Source organism: Acanthochromis polyacanthus, chromosome 24 (genome assembly GCF_021347895.1).
Source record: "Acanthochromis polyacanthus isolate Apoly-LR-REF ecotype Palm Island chromosome 24, KAUST_Apoly_ChrSc, whole genome shotgun sequence".
NCBI lineage: Eukaryota > Metazoa > Chordata > Actinopteri > Pomacentridae > Acanthochromis > Acanthochromis polyacanthus.
In genome coordinates this window covers 3,629,440-3,649,140 of record NC_067136.1, presented here as the reverse complement: position 1 = coordinate 3,649,140, position 19,701 = coordinate 3,629,440, and the positions used below count along the sequence as shown (strand labels likewise).

The following is a 19,701-nucleotide window of genomic DNA, read 5'->3' as shown; positions in this document are numbered from 1 at the left end:
GTTATGGAACTTTAGCAGCATGTACGCAGCTGACAGCTGGTTTCAGAACGGCCTTCATCGCCATAACCCATGATGTGATGCTTCGAAGAATGAAGAGGGCAGCATACAGCTACTCCAAAGAGGTGGAAAGGGCAATGTTGGAAGATTTTTCCGAGGATGAAGAAACCGGAGGAAGACCCCAACAGCAGCCACAGCCACGGGAAGCCCCAGCCACATCTGCGGCTAGAACAGCAGGTAATGCGATGAGCCTGCTGACACCAGCCCAAGGCTTCACAGAATTCAAAAAGGTCAAAATGCTGGTGAAGGACAAAGAGCCTGGGCAAAGTATGGTAAATTACCTGAGAGACAACTGGTCACTGGTGAAGAACACCACTACGTGCGAAGAAGCCAGAAAGCTGTGGTTGACCTATGCAACAGGTAACTCAGTGAAAGAGGGAGAAACTTCTCAGAGCCATTATGACCGGTTGGTGCTTGAAGACTCAGATGACGAAGAGAGCTGGTTACTTAGAGCCAAAGCAAGGCTGGAAAAGGGACAAACCCTCACCCTCATCTGGCATGAGATCCAAGACAAATTTCCACCGACAAGGTATATAAGAGCCCTGAGGGCCCTGACTAAAAACCAGAGGGATGAGGTAGACTTCGCCGCCATGCCGTATGAAACCACAGTAACCCAGCTCAATGCAGCAGTAAAGGGGTGGGACCTGAAGAGGAGGTTCTACCAGACAAGGAAAGAGAAGGAGTCACAACAGCAGCCACCAAAGGCTAAGCCACCACAAGAGACCCCTCAACGACCAAGAGAACCAAACCAACCACAGCGTTCTCGGTCCTGGCCTAACCGACCAGCCCCCAGAGACCAGACAAGACCAGCCCAGAACAAGCAACCATTCCAGCCTCGACAGACCCAGAAGCCAGCTGGTGAAAGGAAGAGTGATTACCTGCCCCCAGAAGAGTACAGAAAGCTGACCCCGGAGCAGAGAGACGCCCTCCGTGCCGCTCGCCAAGCAGCGGGCACTCAGGGGCCTGCTAAATGATGGCCAAAGAGGCACGGGTCACCCTGGAACATGCCTACTGGAAGGGGGATGAAATCTACACTGATGTGGATGGAGTCCCTTACCAAGTAGACTCCGGGGCAGAGGTGTCGATGACCCGCAAGAGCCTCGATATAGCAGGACACCTACAGGCCCAACTAGCTGATGGAGCAGTTAGGGAGTTCCCATATGCAGTTTGGAAAGGAATTGTATGGGTTCTTGGGCCTTTCAATCTGGTAACGACAAAAGACCTAAAGCGGCTACATCAACCCAAGAAGAACATGCCAGTCGAGAGACTGAAGAAATTGCGGGCTCGCATGATCCGCTTTACACCACAACAAGAAGAGTTCCAGCTTAAGCAGTGGTACAAGCCAGTCGATGTGAAAGAAGTCGCAGCACAGAAGGTTGAAGAGAGTGATCTGTCAGCTGCAGGAAAAGAGCAGCTGGAAGAAATCATCTCCAGAGCCAAGGTAGCGCGGTTCAAGAATGATTGTGGGGATCTTGGGGAGAAGTACACCCATACTATCATTGGAGGAGTGCATCCAGCGGTCCGCCAATATCCCCTCAATCCAGGTGCAGTAGAAGAAATGGACCTGATCGTCAAAGAGCTGAGCGCACTGGGGATAATCCGAGAGGAACCGAATCCAATAACCAACAGCCCAATCCAGGCAGTGAAGAAACCTGAGTCGGCGGGTGGAGGATGGAGGCCAGTGATCAACTTTAAAGCCCTTAACCGTCGGACAACCGCGAACAAGGCAAGTTTGATCAATCCCCAAGGCACCCTGAAGACTCTACAGGTCAAGAAGTACAAGTCCTGTATTGACCTAGCGAACGGATTCTTCTCCCTGCGCCTAGCCAAAGCTTCACAAGGCAAAACAGCATTCACGCATAAGGGAAAAGCTTATGTGTGGACCCGACTGCCCCAAGGCTTCAAGAATTCACCGAATGTGTTCCAAGCCGCTGTAATGGATATTCTACAAGGACTTGGAGCGACAATCTACATAGACGACGTGTTCATCGCAGACGACTCTGAGGAAGAGCATCTGGAAAAGCTGCAAAAGATTGTTGAGAAATTGACAGAAGCAGGCCTAAAGCTGAACCTGAAAAAGTGTCAATTTGGCCAGTTTGAGGTAAACTACTTAGGATTCCAGGTCTCAACCGACCTAGGGATCTCTGAAGGATACCGAGAGAAACTGGAGCAAATTAGACCTCCAGGATCACTGAGAGAACTACAACAGATCCTAGGTTTGTGCAACTACGTGAGAGACCATGTCCCTGGGTACCAGAAGTATGCCAGATCGCTGTATGCAAGATTGAAGAAAGCTGAAGACCAGCCTGAAGAGGACCACGACAAGACTTGGACATGGACAGCAACAGACCAGCACCATCTGGAAGAACTGAAGAAGGCGATCCAGGGAGCCCTACGGTTGGAGCCCAGAAGCCTGACGACCAGATTGGTAGCTGAGACGAGCTGCGACGACGACGACGCCGTGGTAAAAGTCAGTAATGAAGGAGCAGGAATTGTGGCTCTATGGAGCTACACACTGACCTCCGTGGAGAAGAAGTACCCACCAGAAGAAAAGGAATTGGCAGTCCTGGCAAGATACTGGAGTGCCCTGAAGGACCTGGCACAGGGTCAGGGCATCAAAGTCAACACCCAGAGCCAAGTACACCGATTCCTGAGAAAGGCCACTGTAGAAAGTACCAAGGCGACCAATGCGAGATGGGGAAGATGGGAAGACATCTTACTGGACCCAGACCTCGAGATTGGGCCAACTCAACTTGCAAATAAGAAGGCACCAAAGCCTGAAGAACCAACAGAGGATCCATATGAATGGACTCTGTACACCGACGGATCGAGAAAGGGTCCAGACAGTACTGCCTATTGGGGCTTCATCCTTAAGCAAGGTGAAAAAGAGCGTTACCGACAGAAAGGTAAAGCAGAAGGCAGTGCGCAGACAGGAGAAGTCACAGCAGTCCTAGAGGGCTGCTGGAGCTAGAAAAAAGAAAGATTAAGAGAGCTAGAGTAATAACAGATAGTTCTTACTGTGCACAAGCTCTGAACGAAGACCTAGCCATTTGGGAAGAAAATGGTTTTGAAACTGCTAAAGGCAAAACGGTAGCACACCGTGATTTGTGGCAAAAAATTGCCGAGTTAAGAATGAACATGGACCTCGAAGTGAGGCACCAACGGGCCCATACAAGAGAGGGGGCCCACTGGAAGGGAAACGACGAAGTGGATCGTTTCGTCCAGATGAGAAAATTCGTCTTTGTCGGGATCGAGGAATGGGACCAAACCCCTAAAGGAAAAATTGTCCCAGAGAAGTACGTGGAAGAAGTGGTGCGGGCCGTACATGAGGCGCTAGGCCATGTGAGCACACTTCCTACCCGTAGGGAGCTGGAAAAGCTGCAACTCTGGATTCCAGAGCGCCGTGTGCGACAAGTACTGAGGGCCTGTGAAGTATGTGGTCGATACAACGCAGGACGCCGAGGGCAAAGAGTAGACGGGCTCACCATCAAGAGCACTATTCCCTGGGGTTCTATCTGCATGGACGTAGCAGGCCCAATGGGGGTTACAGGGAAAAGAGGTGAGAAATACCTTTTAGTGCTGGTTGATTCAATGTCAGGCTATGTGGTTACTAAACCAGTGAAGAAAGCTAACGGCAACAGTGTAGTTAGCATGTTGGAACAGACGTGTGGCATACTAGGGGTGCCAAAAGAATTGAGAACAGACAATGGAACACACTTCAAGAATGCAAAAGTGGATGCATGGTGCCAACAGTACGGGGTGATGAGGATTTATTCACCTCCCTACACGCCACAAGCAAATGGAGTGGTTGAACGAGCCATTGGGCTGGTAAAGAACTGGATAGGCAAGAATGCAAATTCCAAAGAATGGAGTACCAAAACCCTAGAAATAGGAAAGGCCCTGAACGACAGACATCGGACTGATAGACCTTCCCCTTCCAAAGAGCTGAATCAACGCCCCTTTGTGTCAGAGGAAATAGGGCGGGGCTCTGAGGATAAGATGGCAGCACCGAGCCCTAAAGTGCCATTCCAAGTTGGACAGCGAGTGTGGGTAAAGGCCAGAGACGCACCCACAGGCACAGCGGTGAAAGCCAAATACGAGAAGCCTGACATAATAAAAGAAGTTTTAGACAGCAACACAGTTTTGCTAAAGAAAGGAGGAATCCAAGGAGTAGAGCAGCTTAAGCCAGTTCCAGACTAGAGAAAACCAGGAATCAAAAACCATGGCTACGAGCACACAAGGCTTACCACCCTTCATCGGAGTAGCCAACGTTAAAGGGGTGGTTACTATGCGGAGAAGTACTACGGGACTCTGGGCAGGCAGAGCCCTGAAGAAATTGGACTATGCTAAAAAGGATTCCTGTCAGAAGAAAAAGAGATGTTGGAATGGAAGAAGATGAACAACAACTGTGTGGTTTGCTGGAAGCCAACCACCCTGATGGTCCAATGGGAAGGACCAGGGCAAGAAAAACCTACGAAGGTTAAGCCAAAACGAAGAGAGATGAAAAGTCTGCACCATAAACCAGTGAAGGTAACTGATGCCTATGTTTGTGGGTTATGCAGAATAGATAAGTTACCCAGGCTGATCTTCATCACCCAATGGGATCTACGCGGGGTAAGACCAGAGACTACGGAGTGTGCTTGTCAGTGGGATGGAGACATGCTCAACTACTGCAGCAGCTGCAGCCTCCAGAGAAAGTGTGGGCAGCTGGTGCAGACTGGTGAAGCCGAAGGATGGCAGGTGAGGAAGATGGTTGATCCTCTCCAAGTGTTGGAACCAGGGGAGATTGAAGGCAACGAAAGAGAAGCATCGACCTCAGCCTGGACCCCCGAGGGTGAGGGAGAGCCATCAGCACCGCCGCTGTATCCACCGATACAGGATGAAGAAAGGGGAGCCACCAAGGGTGAGGCCCGGGAGCAACCGCTCTGGAAGAAGACTATCCAGAGGGCCTGGCCTTACAGCACGGCTTCAGCAGAAATGATGTCTCCACCACTAGCGACAACACAAGTCCCTCTGGTGTTCAGGGTCTATCGTGACCCAGATGGGCCCAAATATACATCAGGTATGGAAATGATTCCAGGCCCTCACAGAGAGATGGCACAAGCGCATGGTTGGGAAGGACCATGGGAGCTAACTACCTGGGATAGGTTAGTAGAAGTAGTGTATGTTGATTCAACCATCCCCCTAGTAGACGCTGGACCAGTGCCAAGAGAAGAAGGTGCCAGAGGCACAAACCTCTACTACAGCGTCACAAGCCTCGATGCATGGGGCCACTCGGGCATGAAAGCCAAAGAGAAGTCTGCAGAGTACACCGTGACACCAGAAGACTGGCGCCGAGAAGGAAGCGTCCAAGTGGTGAACTCCTGGGTGTCAAGGGCAGCCACGCCTACAAGACCGCATCAGACGATGACGGTGAAAGTGCGAGTGCGCATGGTCATTGTGCCATTCGTGGGTGTGTACTCGCTGGGAGCAGACGTGTCCGAGGTACAGAGAGAAGTGAAGCCTGAAGAAGATTCGGCCAAGAAGGGGGAGAAAGAGAAGGAGAGTGTTTGGTCAAGAATCAAAGGCCTCACCAAGAGAGTTGGGAGAGGAAAGAAGAATCCTGAACCCAGCCAACAGTAAGGTCAACCTGTCGTTGTGAAAATGCCGTATCTACCAGTGTATGCACCATACACGGATGTAGAATTGCATACTGGAAGGCCATATATACAAGAATGTAATGGTAAAATATACTTAGACTCCCCAGAAAGGGATTTCAAATACACTAACAGAGAATGCATGGAGTTTTGGGCTATTGAAGTCACTTGGATCATCCACTGCTGCACCGGGGCATGGGCCCTGGACCAGCCGCTGAGAATCATCACCCTGATCCTGGGGCTCGCCAAAGAAGCCCTAGTCAACGTCTACCGACGGTGTGGCCTGAACACCCTGTCCCTGTTTATGACCTACATCCAGGGACGTGCCAGGATTGACACCACCCGAGTCGGCCTGCTTAAGGGAGCAGGTGTGATCTCCTGGGCGATACTGGATTTCGCCGCCCTGTTCTACAGCCCCCTGAGATGGATCAGCGTCGCCTACGAAGGGTTGCTAGTGGTGCTGCTGTCAGCATATCTAGTCACACTAGCAATGGCGCTGCAAGAAAGAGGAAGAGGGCGTTGGCTGCTCAAGCTCGGCGCCATTACTCTTTGGGGTGTAGGCTGGGGCATTATGGCAGTAATGTATTGGCTGCTGATAGATAGAGGGGTAGTTGGCGTAGTTTGGTTCATGTTGTATGGAGCCCTCTTTCCTCGGAAAGAAGGAGAAGCAAAAAGTCCAGGACGCACACCACCAGTGGTCCTGCAATCCCCTTGGAGAAGCAGAATGGCACAAAGGCGCGCCCAAAGAGATGACAGGGCTGAATAAGAAGCAACACCATGCCCTGTTTTGCTCGCTAGCTTGCTACGCTATGAATATTTATACATATATTAAATGAAATCAAGAGTTTCTATGTCTGCTTAAATTCCAGATGAGTGCAGCCTGCGTTAAGTGTGGGGGTACAATTGAAGAAAAGAAATGCCTCTGGGATGTCTCACCTACCTTTTGGTGTGAGATCTGTTACAAGGAAGCCTTCCCTGTTACTACAGCACAAGGCATTTATTGTAAGAAACCTGAAGCTTACCTCCCTAATGTTGTCCTGGGACACCACATAAGCATACAAACCACGGCCATGCCGATGGGCAGCTCGATGGTCGCATATCACGCTAAGCCTGAAGAATGGTGTCAAGAAAGTCCAACTGGGTATTACCTCCCAGTCTATGTTAGATTCTGGAAACTTCCAACTGGAGAAGGCGTCTCCACAACCCATGTTGCAGACGGAAGATGTGTCGCCATAGGGAAACCATGGAAATTACCCGAGTTGCCTATAACTCCGATCGAAGCAGCGATGCCAGTAGTTGAGAGGCCCCCTACTCCGCCAAAGAAGACGGACGGACGGTCCCAAGGCACGCAGACTGAGCCTCCACCACAAGAAACGGAGGTCCAGTGGAACTACAGCCAGGAACTCAGTGAAATACTGGAGATGCCACTCCCAGTGATGGAAGCAGAATGTCAGCTACCTCCGGTGCTGTCACCCATACCTTCACGGCCTCCAACACCTCTAACGGACGACCCGCCTGAGATATCGGAGGTACAATCTACACCTGAAATATTGGGGTGCCAAGACCCGCAGCCTACTATGACGGTCCCAGACGCGCTGGTGGAAATCGAGCGCGCCATCGAGCAACTCACGATGCCCAAATTGGCTGCTGTGCAGGGTATCCAACGACCAGGGACGCCTGCAGTGGCAGTGGTGCAGGGCATCCAACGACCTGCATTTCCTGACTTATCAGAGTTGCGAGTGATCGACAGCTGGGAGCAGTCACCTGGAGAGCTCTACATCGTTGAAGAAGTTGTGACCACCACTGACACTGAGATGCAGCTTGGAGACCTGCTGGATCTCACTGCACCAGAAGACGACGTTGACCTCTTCCCCTGATTGCTTGGAGTCGCTATCTGTGACCTCAAGAAGGGGGTGTCAAGTAGGATGCAGATGTTGAGGTCTCAGAGAGGACTCAGGCTCATTATGGCCCTAAGGTAACAAAAGTTTAAAGCAGACAAATAAAGATCTTAAGAAGAAACATTATAAGTTAACCATATGATTAGGCTTCCTGAAATATATATACATTTTTGAAGTGTTGATTTGATTAAAGTAATGATTCAGATGATTTATTATGTTCAGATTGAGAGGAATGATTTAAGAAGTGACTCTGTGTGAAGTAATCCTTGTTTAAGCTCTGTGTGTGCGTACAGGCCTCATAGGCTTGTGTGTCCAGGCCTTAAGAAAGCAGAAGTGAGAATGGCAGAAGTCCCCTTAGAAATGAGGAACTTGGAGTTTCCACAGGATGACAGGATGGGCTGAGGCCTATTTGCAGAACATTGTCATAGCAACTGAGTGTGTGTTAAATGTATTTGCTGTAAAACACATGATTCTATGCAACTGTTGTGTGTGTAACAGGAAAAAGGTTGAGTCTTAAGACCTATGAGTCAAGGATATGGGCGTACCAAGAGGTAGAATTGTGTGTAAAACGGTGTATGTGTTAGTAAGAGCGAGAGAAAGTATAAAAAGGGAAGCGCAGAGACATTATTTGGGAGTCGTTCGCCGGAGCTGCTAAGAAGAAGCTGCAAAGGGAACTTAGCCGGAGTTCTGAAGAATCTTCACCTTCCTCTTTTGCCCAAGAGACGGGAAGACGACGCGGGACTTAGGCTCCAGAGATCGCTGAGGACATCGTTGGAAGCAAAGTCTTTTCTGACTTTGTTCAACAAGCGAAGACCACACTCTGCCAAACGGAGAGTCCTAAGAGGTTCTGCAGTTATCCAGAAGAAACCAATAGAGGGAAGAACCGACTACACCCGAAGAGGCAAAGGAGGCAACAGCACCGGGCTGTTCCCCTCCCCGGGGCTGGGAGACCCAGTGACCCACTACAGCCTGAACAGACGAGGGTTCTCCATCACCACCATACCACAGAGAAGACAGCTGAGGCGTAAGCACTAACGTTCCAGCCAATTCCAGAGGTAACTGCCAGACCACGATTGGCTTACAGGACTCCTTCGCTCCCCCCTGCCGAGGGATAAGATCCTTTTGTCCACAAAGAAGACATCGTACCGAGTCCTCCGGACAACTGAATGCTTTTCCCAGACGCAAGACAAGACCAAGTGATACAGTAGTGGCCATGCTGTTCGCTCTCTCTCCTAAATTTAATAATTAGAGAAGATTGTCAGGTACGCTCAATTTATTTACTTTAGTCTCATTTTTAATCAGAAATAATTAATTGTTTTAATCATGAATTGATGCTGTGCTCTTGCTAAAATTTGCTTAATAAAACGCTCTATTGCATTTAAAGAGAAGCCTAATGAAATTATTATAAACCACTGAAAATCTGCATAGTGGTAAAAAAGTTAAGTTGATTGTGTGCATTCAATCCAATGGTTCTTAAAGGTTACTTAGTCCAAAGTGAGATTGTTTAAACATTACCCCTGAGGTTAGTTCTTTCCAAACCTCTAAAACGAACCCAGGAATAGCACCAAGTGCAGGCAAGTCCTTAAGAGAGAAGCTGACCGATAACGAATGTGAATGATAGATCAATTCTACTACTAGAAAGGCTGCTTGGTGGGATAGCATTTATCAGATAAGAGGGGTGAGACATTCGGATGCAAGGCAGTTAGAACCTGGGCGAGTATCTCTCGATTCCAGCTTAATTTATTCTGCTGAAACCTGTTAGGTGAAATACTAATAGGCAGATAGAATCTAACCCTTTAAACGGAGAGCTGGACCAACTTTAACCTGAGGCAAGGGTTAAAAAAGGCTAGACTGGCGAACAGACTACAACTCTGATTCCCAGTCTTAACTCTGGTTGTCACGTTGAACTGAAGTCAGTGAGATGGATTCTCACGAATTTACCAGGTGATTGTAGGGAGGACTTAGAGGCAGACCACAGCAACTAGTGGCGATAATGAAAGTGTTCTAGATTATGTCGTCTTTCTTCACAGGGGGAATTTAAATCGTCGTCCAACCACAGTTATGGAAAATGTTGCAAAGCACAAAGTGGTACAAATAAAGGTAAATGTGTTTGTTGTTCAACAAAAAGGTCACTTCAGGTCACAGACTGTGGTTCTATGTGTAACCCAGGTTTAAAATAGGACTATATTAAAATATACGAAGATCCTATTGAAATAATATATATCTAATATATGTATACGTTGTCCTCGTCATGTGACCTGTTGCTTCTGTGTTATTGTGGCCGACCAATCGCGTTGCTCACTCAGCTGTTGCTGCTTGTTATAAGTATAGTCTATGGTTTATATATTATACAGGCCAAGGGGGTATTCCACGAAGCTGGCTTAGGTCTAAGCCTGGCTTATTTCGGTCAGCTTCGCTAACTTTAGTGAGAGTTTTGTTCCACCAACAAGGCTTAGGGCTAGCCTGGCTTGGTAACCATGGTAACTCAGCCAGAGCGACAAGCCTGATCCGGGGCAGGCTAACAGTCAAGCTTACTTTAGCCCCATGTCAGAGAAGGTTCTGATGAGCTTCAGAAAGACGCCTGTGAACCACATGTTACACATTAAATTCATCTTGATCTGTAATCAAAGATGTTCTTCAGGCATGTCATTGGGAAATTACCAAATAAGTGAATCCTTGGAAGTGAGGGAGCGGAGCGAGGGTTTGGGAGGGGGGGCCCGCCTCCCATGTGTGGCGTGGCGGAGGGAGCTCTAAGGGAAGGGGAATGGAGAATGGGGAAAAATGGCTAGGATTCACAAATGTTGCGACAATGCCACCCAGGGGAATTTCACCCCCGGGACATTCAATTCAACATGATCAACCAAGGACCATTTAAACACTGAAGGCACACAGGTTCATATTCACTTGGGCTGAGACGTGCTTCCAAAAATACAACAATTTCTTTATTAATTATGGCATTAAATATAAAAAGCAAGCCACCAGTTTAAAAGAGAGAATCAGGAGTACTAAACTTAAACAATAAAGGGAGCAGGCTGGCTTACCATGGCGGCAGGCAAACAAATAACCAAAAAGAAGAAAAAGGGGGTCCAAATAATCACACCTGTGACAACACACCAACGAAAAAGGGATCCGTGAACCACCACCAGGGATTAAACTGCCGCCGAGGCTCACCAAACCTGCACAAAAGAAACAAATAATTAGTACTCCTGATTTAGCAGTGCTGGTGACCAGACCAATATACACAGTAAAAACACACACGCACACTCACTCACCACAATAACTTTTAAAACACAGGTGACATATGAGGCGTGATAATCCTCATAGCCTGAGGTTTTTAACAGAAAAAGTACAATGCAGTAACTCTACACACGTTGGCGGTAAACCTAATGGAAAATACACGCCAACACAGTCAAAAACAGCCAGTTGTCGGCACCAATCACAGAGTCGGCAAACAGAACGAGAACAAGAGCCGCAACGAAGAGCCGGCGAAAAGAAAGAAGAACCGAAACAGCCGAAACAGCCGCCAGTCCAGGGAACAATGACGTCCAATGAACCACACGTCTAGCTGCAACCTAGTAAAGGTAGACAATTAAGCAGAATTGTCATTAAATAACATCACCTGGACTTCATTAATCACTTCCTCATTGAGCGATACATACCCGGTTAGCTGTGGCGCAGCGTAGAAGCAATGCAGGCGGAGGAGATCCAACGACAGCAGCAGCAAATAAACTGCAGCAACCACACAAAATCAGGGACCAGTTGACACATCAGATCACATAATGTGGACCGCATAGCTTACCCTGTCGTCACAGAAGCATCCACGGCACGCTGAACGGAGCGACCCGTCTCCCAGCGTCACTAAACAAAGTAAAGCAGGCTGTCACTAAATGCGCTGCACATCACATAAAAGGGAAGGGGGAAAAGCCCATTACCTGTACCAATGATATGTGCGTCCCGATTGATCACGCCGGATCCAGCCCGCTCAGCTGCGGTTACCACCACGGGGAGAGCTCAAGAGAAAGCATGAGACTGAGGTGAAGCCACCCACCTGTGTATATATATGCAGCGGCACCGGATACCACCCCGCTGTCACAGCGACGATTGAAATAGCACAGTGCCACACAGTGGCGAGGAGGGAGAAACCATCCGGCCACACATGCAAGAAACCTTTGAAATTTAAAGGCCGAAATGGTGCATTCTGGTGAACTCTGACACCTAGAATTCTTTAAACATGAAGGCTTAAAAAAATGTCTGTATGGGACCTTCTAGGCACCCCCCAAAAACAGCACAAAGTCACGTTAATGTGATGAAACCAAATATTTATTCTGGATTCAAATTTGAATGAACCACATGAAGTCATCACTATGTGTGCTTTCCGATCGACCATGGGAGTGAGCCTCTTCTGTTGAGGAACTTGTGGGGCAATGCCACAGGGTTATTGCAAGCACAGACATAATAAAGAGTAGACGCCGCATCAACCGCTACTGCCTATTGGGGCTGACGAGCGGTGGGGCCGCCATCTTGGTCCGGTCATCCGCTCCACTCAGCGCTGTTTGACAGCGCATTTAATCCATCTTAACTCTGAATATTAAACTGAGTTTCATGCATTTTTATTTTTATTTTTTTGCTGCAAACATCATACATGTAGCTATGATACAGGACAAATGGTTCGGCGTATTTTAATATCCATAGCGGGAATAATAGATAATAATAATAATAGGTAATAGAATATTCTGAAATTAAGCTCGACTGTAGACAGGTATTTTGCAAACACTGTAAACACACACACTAATATATGTTAGCGAAGCAGATAATGGCAGTAAAGTCAATTATTTTAATAATTTGAAGAGACAATATATGATTACGCTATATATACATAAATAAACAAAACACTGATTAATGAACACATTTCTATATAAAACTATATATATATATATATATTATCATTTTCTGACATATCTTTTTTAATATATATGTATGAATTATATTGATAGTCTATATGTGATTTATATAATAATTTTCTGATATATTGATTTTTTTAATACTCCATCTATGATTTATATGTATTAATTTTCTCTGATATATAACTTCTATAGTTTTACATAAACATATGTGTTCATTAGTCAGTATTTTGTTTATATGTGTATATAGCGTAATCATATATTGTCTCTTCAAATTATTAAAATAATTGACTTTACTGCCATTATCTGCTTCTCTAACATATATTAGTGTGTGTGTGTTGACAGTGTTTGCAAAATACCTGTCTACAGTCGAGCTTAATATCAGAATATTCTATTACTGTTAATCCCAATATGAATATTAAAATACGCCGAACCATTTGTCCTGTATCATAGCTACATGTATGACGTTTGCAGCAAAAAATAAAAATAAAAACGCGTGAAAATCAGTTTAATATTCAGAGTTAAGATGGATTAAATGGCTGTCAAACAGCGCTGAGTGGAGCGGCTGACCGGACCAACAGGGCGGCCGTATTTCGCGCTGCGCAGCAGCCCGAGCAGCGTCTACTCTTTATTATGTCTATGGTTGCAAGTACACACTACTGATCCCGTATGTTTGGTCCTGTTGTCGCGTCTCTTCCCTCCGCCAGGTGAAAAAATTGCTGGGCATTTGGTGGTTAGAGCGCTTTTCGTACAATTTCCTGGCATGATTTTTCGTTTTCATGTGGTCTATCAGCGCTTGGCATCCTCTGTCGCTGTATTTTGTCTCATCGTCGCACACCATGCACCTCGCTTTCCCAGTTCCATCTAACTTTCGATAATGCTCTCCAATCGTTGTTTCCAACTCGTACTTTTGCCAGCGCACTGTTGACAACTAAGTGCGATCCAACCCTATACCCCTTACACCCTATATTTTTTTTCTCATCGAATTTGGGTGATTCACATTGGGGTCTCAAAATTGATACCTCGATACGCGAATTTTCGTGGATCCGCGACCAAATAACATGCCTGGTTCTTGTTCGGTGACATACATTGAGACCTTTTTCAAATAACGCCGGAATAACCGTGAATCAAACTATATCATATTACACTACACATTTTGTCACAGTGTGTAACTGTGGCTCAGTGGTTAGAGCGTAGTTAAGTAGATTAAATGTGGTTTTACTTTTCATTGCACCGTGGGTTTGAATCCACCAGCGGTAAATACTTGGAAACATCTGATTTTCTTTCTTCTTTCACCCTCAAAGTGCAGTCAACATGTAACAGGAATAGGCACAGATTGTCTTAAAATAAGCAGGACACAACAGCCACAGTTTTCCATAAAGAATACCTTCCTTTTACCAGCGGTCCAATCTGATCATGATGAGAATCCAAAGGTGACGCCAAATGATGAGATAACTATTTTGTGTACAAGCTCATTTGTGTCTTCTCCCTTATTTAAATGTAGGGCACAGTAGCACTATCATCTCTAATAAAAATGACATCTCCTCTATAGGCCTACATGTTTGTTTCTGCTTTTTTATTCAAAGTTTGAGTGTTTGATGAAACATCTCCACATGAAGTTGCCCCTTTTTTCCAAAGTATTCCTACTTTGGTTTTAGGTGTTACCTGCTGCTTTATTCATCGATGGTGGATATATATTTATCAAATCAAGAACATGAATTAGGCCTACCAGAGTAAAAACCACCATCACATTACACAAAACCAGGCTATGTTGTAGCCTTTTTCTCTCATATATATACACATATATACACACACACACACACACACACACACACACACACACACACACACACACACACACACACACATATATATATATATATGTTTATACACGCATAAAAAAATGTCTTCAATGGGTTTTGAAAAGCTTTATTTCATCAAGATTGATCTCCTCTGGGCCACAGTAGTGTGACAAACTTCAGGGTGAGGAAAAAAGTCATCAACCACTGCAGTTGTGGGTTATCCCTAATCAGTGTCAAAAACTTGCCCTCTGAAAATTAAATTTCAGACGTGTGCGTGTGTACGCTCAGACTAAGTGCTTCATTTAAAAGAAAATAAACACTTACGCATTTAAACGGTCGGCAATGCTTTGCCAGGCAGCGTCTTGAGCTTTATTTATCGCAACCGTGTTTCCTTTTCTTGTGATCATCTCCCTGTAGTCCTCGTACAACTCCGTGAGAAGTTTCTGCTCCGCCGAAGAGAAAGTCTCCGCTCTGTTTTTAGACATAATATCATCATTTCGACGATCGACACGTCTGGGCTTTTTATCTCCCCCGGACGCGCGCTCAGCCGCAGCTTGGATCAGCCTGGCTTGAATAAGCGTCTCTGAAAAACAGCTGAGCCTCGTTCGTGAAATTACTTGCAGCTGAGATTAAAGTTGCCGCTTGTTCAAGCCACGCTTACCGGTGTAAGCCCAGCCTGTTTTAGCCAGCTTCATGGAATACCCCCCATATCTTTGCAGATTGTAAATATTTGGGTTTTCTGTTTCTTTTGTATGTCCAATTCACACTAATACAAGGTACCAACACCAAGCTTAACTCTCTGCCTCACTGTGTTTTATTATTGCACTATCACCTCTGAGAGCTGAATCAGATCTTCTGAACTTGCCGACTTCTAAATTTTAAATTCCAAAATATTGAAATAAATATTTTTGCTGTGTGTGTACATGCTTTGTTGATCAGTGCAAACCAGATGTAAATCCACCTGTCCTCATCTGATGCAACCAGTTTGCTAACATGAAGTGATATCTGATTCCCTGTTGGGACACATGAAGAGACAAAACGTGAATGATAAATGAATCCAAAGACAGGCATTATGGATGTACATTTCAAAAGGCTCTTCATCAGTTTCTGAGGCAACACTGGACAATAAACAAGTTGTTTTCTGCACCACTGGTTTCCACATTTTTTAGTCCCAACACTCACAATAACAGAGACTCATGACTTTTGCCATTGCTGAACGTGACACATGCAAACATTGTGCACAAATGCACTAACAGGTCATTCCAAACACTCCAAACTTCATGACAAAACAACAGAACAAAGTAGCCTCATAACCTCAGTTTTATGTTGTAGTAATTTAATCAAGGCTAGTAGCAGCAGCACACGTCATTTAAAGTAACCTCCATGTGCAAACTATAGTCAGGGTTAGATCTTAACACTAGCCCGCTAGCCCGTGGCTTGTGCAGATATCCATGGGCTAGTGCAAAATCTCTGCTACTAGCCCGTGTTGGCTAGTGCAAAACTTTTTAAGTTCACTCTATTTCTATTGTAATGTATTGTTGATGTCATTGTTCATTGACACAGGTAACTGTGTTGCACCATGATAAGTGCTTAACTTGCCACAAGATGGCACCACTATACAGAATCTGTAACTTAGGGTAGATGGCAGGGCAGTAAGGTGGGGTGATGTCAGCCATGTTTGAAAAGTTTGTTTGAAATGTGAGTGAGGAGATTTGCACTGAATTTGCAAGATAGCATAGCTTTTAATGGGCTTATCCAGATGGCCAGTGATTCTGAGCGCAGGGAGCATAACCTGGTGAGCATGGAGAGTCAAGAAGTCTCAAAATCTGTTAGTTTTTTAGAATTGAAATACATGTGACTTTCAGATTGAGAAACAGGTGTTCATTAGTGCTGTGTCAGTTAGTTATGAGCATAGTAGGGCTGGCCCGAATAGTGGTTTCTGGCCTCCGAATATTCAGGCCCTATTAAAGACGAATATCCGAATATTCTTTCCGCCCCATAACGTCCGATGTTGTCAATAAATCATGTTTTACTGGCAGACAGGTTCTTCAGCATGTTCAGACTCCTCTTTGACTACGACAACCTCTGCCCTGAAGGCAGAGACTCACAGAAGAAACATTTCTTTTGGCTGCACATATGCGTCTGAGGAAATCATCTGGAAGTAATAAAAATCTCAGTGAAAGACCAAGAGGAGACGACGAAGAGAAATGGTTGCTGTGAGATCTGGTTCTTTCTGCTATTTGATGCTTTGTTTCTTGCTCTACAACTGTACAGGTGAGCTCAACGTCTTCACACATTCAGATCTAATATTCAGCTGGTTGTTTTGTGAAGACACATTTAGAAACATGTTCTTTTCTCCTTTTTGTTCCCTCTGAGCTGCTGAGTCTCCAACAGACGACTTAGTTTCTGGATGTTTCCTACAACTGAACAACACAGAGAGCTTTAATTCTGAGAGACTCTTATTTTGTAGGAATAAATATAATTACAAGCAGTGTAATAATTTCAAGAATTGGACATATTTTTGTTTGTTTTTAGGACATAACTTCTTCTGTTTCTCTTTTATGACTCAGAGATTCAGTTCAACTTTTGTGTCAAGAAGTATTCAATATGTGAAGCAAAAATTTGAACTTCTCCCCAGCATCGCATCCTCTCTCTTGTCTGTTGAGACACATTTATTCCAATAATGGAATGACTGTTATTTCATCTTATCATACCTTCTCTGCTCAGATTTTTCTCTATTTCAGCCTAAAGACTGACTGCACTTAGACTTTTAAACTCTGTGTTGTTCCTTCTCTCCTTTAGCTCAGGAAAACATCACAGCTGAACTCAGACAGGATGTTACTATGACATGTAAAGTTCCCAACAATAACTCCTTCATAGCTGCAGAGTGGAGCAGACCTGACCAGGAACCAGATTATATTCTCTACTACAGGGATGGGGAGTGTCATCCACAATTCCAGCATCCGTTATTTAAGAACCGAACGGATCTGCAGGACAACCAGGCAAAGGATGGAGACGTTTCTCTGGTTCTGAAGGATGTGAAGATGGAGGACACTGGAACATACTTGTGTCGAGGTTTTTACAATGAAACCGCCGACAGGAAGAGCGCCATTGTGAAAATGATCAACCTGGAAGTCCATGCACCAGGTGAGTTTGTGTTCGGAGTTCAGTTTGTGTCTCAGATCTGATGTTTGTGGTTTATACAGATGTTCAAACACCTGACAGCTGATCCTCTGTCTGCTCTGCAGGCAGCTCCAGGAATGGAGGAACCACGGATGGAGGGATCAAGGTTGGAATCATTCTTGGACTAGTCTGCTACTTCTTTCTGTGATGGTTTCTGTTGGTATTCTGATCTCTAAAAATCACACAAAGAATAATTCAGACTTCCCCGTTCCTCCTCATGCAGCAGGTGACATGAGATGATTTATATGAATCAGTTTTCTGGTTGGGTTTCCCAGAGCAGACTGTTCCTTGGTAATGATGAAAATATCACAAACTCCTACAAACATGATAAAGAAGCAGTTCAGCTTCTACCGTGATTTCTAATTACGCTGTGGATTGTTGCTGCTGCTGCTCGTCTTCTACTTTCCTATTCTGTTGGCTTGTCTGTAAATAAATCTGGTCCAAAGCTGCATGTTAGAACCTGATGAAATGTTCTGGATGTAAAGCATTCTGTCGGCTGAGGTCAGTACCTGATGTTCTTGTTCATGTTATTTGCTCTGACAGGAGGATTGAATGCTATAAAGACTTTATGCTATAAAGAATAAACTACATTTTGACCTTTGAAAGTACAGCACTCTTGACTGTTTTTGTATTATTACTATTATTGTTCAGTGCAGCGAGTTCATCCTGTTTCTGGTCCTGCTGTTACATGTCTTAACGACATCCTGCCAAAGAATTAAACAAAAAACACGACACATCACAGAACTGTTCTTATGGTTCCAGCAGCTCCCAGTAAATGAAGTCTGAGCTTCAACGGAGAACAAAGCTCTTTGTATTTAACAAGACCAACGGACCTTCTGGGATGTGAAGAGAATGTCCTTTCAAACAGAACAAACTCAACATCTCTGTGGTTCTAGAAGACATTCTCACAGTGTCCTGTGATAACAAAGTAAGGACATTCTTAGTGGAACATTAAAATAAAAAATGTTTTCCAGAATGTACCCACCTATGACATCTAAAAGGTCCAACTGACTGTGGATTGAGTCATTGTGTTTGTTTGTGTGTGTGTGTGTGTGTGTGTGTGTGTGTGTGTGTGTGTGTGTGTGTGTGTGTGTGTGTGTGTGTGTGTGTGTGTGTGCGTGCGTGTGTGTGTGTGTGTGTGTTTTAGTGGCTGCTTAAGGGTTTATAATGCTGTCTGGGCTGTTTTTATTGGTGTTGTTGGTCCTCTGACTACTTTTACTGAAAAGCCCAACCAGGGATGGGAGTTGAAAATTAGCTTAATGCTATACACTCTATATGTAATACATGAATGAATGAATGAATGAATGGTTTGTTTCGGTTACAAAAATTACAGCAAACTAAATTGTTTTTTCCTTTCCTGCCTTTTCTTCTCTTACTCTTTCCTCGTCCCCTACTCCTCTCAAAAAAAGATGAAAAAGAAAAGAAACAAACAAAAAACCCCAAACCTCTAGAAAAATATATATATATATGTATATACAATAAGAATTTTTTACACGTTCTGTAACCAAAAGAGGAATAGGCAGAAGCCGAAGCTTATTTTGCCTATCCTATACAATCCCCAGAATCACCGAGCATTACAGTAATACATAAAATAGAAGACACAAAGGATAAAAAACAACAAGATTTTACTCTACTTTAGCATTCTTAGTTCTTTCACATATCAGTCTCTTACATTGCACTCTTTTATTATTTTACCTTTCAGTGCTTTTTTAAAACTAAGCAGAGAATTACACTGCTTCAAATACTCACTCAGTCCATTCCATAATATAACACCCAGATATGAGACACATCTGTATTTAACATTAGTTCTCACCTTACCCCTTTCAAAGACACTCAGCCCTCTCAATTTATATTTTTTTCTCTTAATTTAAAAAATTGTTGAATACATATAGGGAGACTTTTATTCTTTACTTTAAATAGTATTTCTAATGTTTTTAAGTATACAATATCTAAAAAATTCCAGGTGCATGACTCTATAAATAGTTTGTTGGTAGTTTCACAGTAAGAAGCTTTATTTATTATTTGAATAATTCTTTTCTGAAGTTTAATTATAGGGTCTATATATGTTCTATAAGTATTACCCCAAACCTCAACACAATATGTCAGATATGGCATTATAAGTGAGAAATACAATATATGCAGACCTTTGTTGTTCAGAAAATCGCTTGTTTTGTAAATAATACCAATACTTTTAGATAATTTCTGTTTTATATATTCTATATGT

General features: G+C 44.6%; 1 long non-coding RNA gene across 1 annotated transcript; it reads right to left on the bottom strand.

The window, feature by feature from the left end:
* Positions 1-10,511: 10,511 nt before the first annotated feature.
* Positions 10,512-11,105, bottom strand: LOC127532584 (uncharacterized). The gene is made up of 2 exons (XR_007940091.1): positions 10,864-11,105; positions 10,512-10,767 (listed from the first exon to the last, which is right to left on the bottom strand). It is a non-coding gene; the product is annotated as an uncharacterized LOC127532584 (long non-coding RNA).
* Between the last annotated feature and the right edge of the window lie 8,596 nt (positions 11,106-19,701).